The following is a 3,044-nucleotide window of genomic DNA, read 5'->3' as shown; positions in this document are numbered from 1 at the left end:
ATACAGCCAGAGTTTGCCAGGCATGGAGAGGGCTAAAGGAGATAAACGTTGCTAAACCAGAGTTTCCAGGCAGCACAGGTTTCCCAGTAAACAGGATTCACATCTCCTTTCCCACATCTGCCAGTAACAGTAGCTCATGTTAGGGAACAGGAGAAAGCAAGGGAGAAAATCACCAGTAAAAGTGTGAAGAGGACTAGTTTCATAGGTGCAAAAGCCAGTCTGTCTTCCAGCACCTCAGGCAACATTTTCAAGTGAAATTAGTGTATCTCAGGGGTTTCCTGCCCTTGGCTGCAACTCAGTACTGGCCACATCACACTCACACGCAAATGCACAGTGAAGCTCATGTGAAACCACTAATTCTATGTGTGTAACACCTCCAGGATGCTCCCACCACCTCTTGGTTAGCTTCTGCGGATGTGCTAACACAGCCGATGGAAACTGGCTGAACGTACCCTCCACCTGTCCTTGCTTAGTGGGATACCTGCCTCTTCTTGTCCCAGCGGAGAGCTGCCTTGACTCCTCTTTGTAGGCGCTAAATCTCGGTTTGTTGTATGGCATTACATCCCCGACTCATTTCCAGGGTAAAGATATCTGCACTTAGAAATCAATATATAATTTCTGTTGGAGGGGTAATAAGAGTGATAAATCCTGGACTGCATTAATATTTGAGATATGTGCAAACTGGGTAATAAGGAGATTCAAGTATCAAGTGTCATGTTAAGATTTTAGTGAAGCCAGGTAACATTTCTCAAGCTGCTTTCTCAGTTAATGTTTAACAAGACAATGGCGCGTGCCCACCAGAGTAAAGGACCGAGACAAGTTTAATGTTAACCAGTGGAACAATGGATATTGTGTCTGCTGCAAGGAACCTGGCCAGGCAGTATCATTTACAAATGCATATGTAAATAATATGCTAGGGTGAAGAAAGCTGTGCATGGAGGAACTGGTCTGCATCTTCCAGGGCAGTGGAGCAGCAGCCCTTCCTCATGCCCACATGTGCGGTGTCTTGTCCTTGACCCCCCGCACCAGCTCTCCCATTCATCACACCCTTTGCAGAAGTCTCTTGGGCTCACTGGCATGGCACAAAATGATCCAGAGGATTTGTTTTGGTTGGTTTGTTTTGGTCTGGGTTTTTTTTCCTGTTGGTTTTCTCCCGTTTTGCAGAATAAACTGTCTCCTGGGAGGCTCTGCCAGATGCGAGGAGGGCAGCGTGGCTGGGGAATGGTGGATTGGCAATTCACCCCCTGTATCCAGGGACCTATAGCCTTCCCTGGGGCAGCTATCTGCCTGGGAAGGGCTCTCTAGTATCTCCCGCACCTCCCACCAGTCACAAGGTTTCATTACGGTGCACTTAGGGTGCCGGGCTCTTCATACAGAGCAGCAGCAGCTGTGTATCTTGTTTTTCTCTTACGCAAGAATATAACATGTCATATAATGAATTTAAATACCATCTTCCTGGCTGAGCCTCATTAGGCAGCCAATATTGAACTGGTCTAATTAGATCTACTAATCGATGAAGGGGGAAAGGAAGCTGGCTCAGCCACGCGTGCCAGTGCAGGAGCAGGATCACCCCCTCCACTCCCACCACCGCCGCCGCCGCCAGCGCCCCTGCAGCCCCCAGCCCCACCACACTCCCCCCAGGCACAGCATCACTCTGCGGGTGCCAAGCACCATCCCATGAGCCAGCACTGGGCCCTTGCGGCCAGGAAGGCCAATGGGACCTGGGGTGGACTAGAAGGGGGGTGGTCAGTAGGTCAGAGAGGTTCTCCTGCCCCTCTGCTCTGCCCTGGTGAGAGCACATCTGGAATATTGTGTCCAGTTCTGGGCCCCTCAGCTCCAGAAGGACAGGGAACTGCTGGAGAGAGTCCAGCGCAGCCACGAAGATGCTGGAGGGAGTGGAGCATCTCCCGTGTGAGGAAAGGCTGAGGAGCTGGGGCTCTGAGCTGGAGGAGACTGAGGGGTGACTCGTTCATGGTGATCAATATGGAAAGGGGGAGTGTCAGGAGGATGGAGCCAGGCTCTTCTGGGTGACAACCAGTGATAGGACAAGGGGCAATGGGTGCAAACTGGAACACAGGAGGTTCCACTTAAATATGAGAAGAAACTTCTTCATGGTGAGGGTGCCAGAGCCTGGCCCAGGCTGCCCAGGGAGGTTGTGGAGTCTCCTTCTCTGCAGACATTCCAACCCGCCTGGACACCTTCCTGTGTAACCTCCTCTGGGTGTTCCTGCTCCGGCGGGGGGATTGCACTGGGTGAGCTTTCGAGGTCCCTTCCAACCCCTGACATTCTGGGATTCTGTGCTCCCCCGGCCAGCAGGCCCGTCGGTGAGTCACGGTCATGTGCCAAAGGCAGGAACGGTGATTTAATACTTTGACCTGTGTCCCTGACCTATTTTATCAGGGCAAACCTGAGTAATTGCTTTGCCAGTCTCTGTGCTTGGACCTGCTCCTACGCACATTTCCCGTTACCAGCAGCAGGCGACGCCAGTCCCGCCACGGGCAGCGCGTCCCCGCCACCCCCGTGTCCTCACCCTGAGGGGGAACGAGGCCGGAGGCGCCTGGGGGGCTGCGAGCCGAGGGGCTCCTGGCAGGGACGAGGCTTCCCCGCGCCCCGCTGCCCGACCCGACCCCGACCGGCCCTTTGCTGCCGACGCCGAGGCCTCGTTTGGCTTCGGAGCCCCCTCGTTTCCACCCCGACCCCATCCCTGTGCGGCCGCTCTTGCTTCCTCTTTCCTTCTCCTGCTCTTACTCAACCGCACTTTTCTAATTCCCCTTTCGGGAAGTCCCCGCTCCCCGCGGGCAGGGGCGGGCAGGGGCCGGGGGCGCCGTGTCCCACACGCTCCATTTGCCCCTCACGCCCCCGCGGCCGCTCCCGGTGCCAGGGGCCGGGGCCGGGCGGCGGGTGCGCGGGCGGGGCGCTGCCCCGGAGGCTGCCGCCTGACCACGCCCCCCGAGCAGGCACGCGCCGCGCGGGGCTTGTGACGCGCTCGGCCCCTCGTGGCCGCCCCGCGAGGGGCGGTGGCTCCGCCCTCCCTGATGACGTCA

The sequence above is a fragment of the Caloenas nicobarica genome, chromosome 13 (genome assembly GCF_036013445.1).
Source record: "Caloenas nicobarica isolate bCalNic1 chromosome 13, bCalNic1.hap1, whole genome shotgun sequence".
In the NCBI taxonomy this organism is placed as follows: Eukaryota; Metazoa; Chordata; class Aves; order Columbiformes; family Columbidae; genus Caloenas; species Caloenas nicobarica.
This window is presented reverse-complemented; position numbering follows the sequence as displayed.